This window comes from Penaeus monodon, chromosome 21 (genome assembly GCF_015228065.2).
Source record: "Penaeus monodon isolate SGIC_2016 chromosome 21, NSTDA_Pmon_1, whole genome shotgun sequence".
NCBI lineage: Eukaryota > Metazoa > Arthropoda > Malacostraca > Decapoda > Penaeidae > Penaeus > Penaeus monodon.
In genome coordinates, this window is record NC_051406.1 from 12,030,141 (window position 1) to 12,030,341 (window position 201).

Consider the following 201-nt stretch of genomic DNA (forward strand, 5'->3'; position numbering starts at 1 on the left):
CGTTGCTGTGGCTCTCAGTTGCATACGACACCACGTAGTTGGTCTCCCTCGTCTGCGGGAGGAACACCCGGAAGCAGACGCTCACCTGAGTCATCTGCGGGAAGGTGCCTCTCCAGGTGAGCCAGGAGTCGCCCCTCGCCACGCCGCCCGGTCTGCAGTGGAACCACCACGCTCGGGCCTGCGGGAATGCAGTGGCTCTTT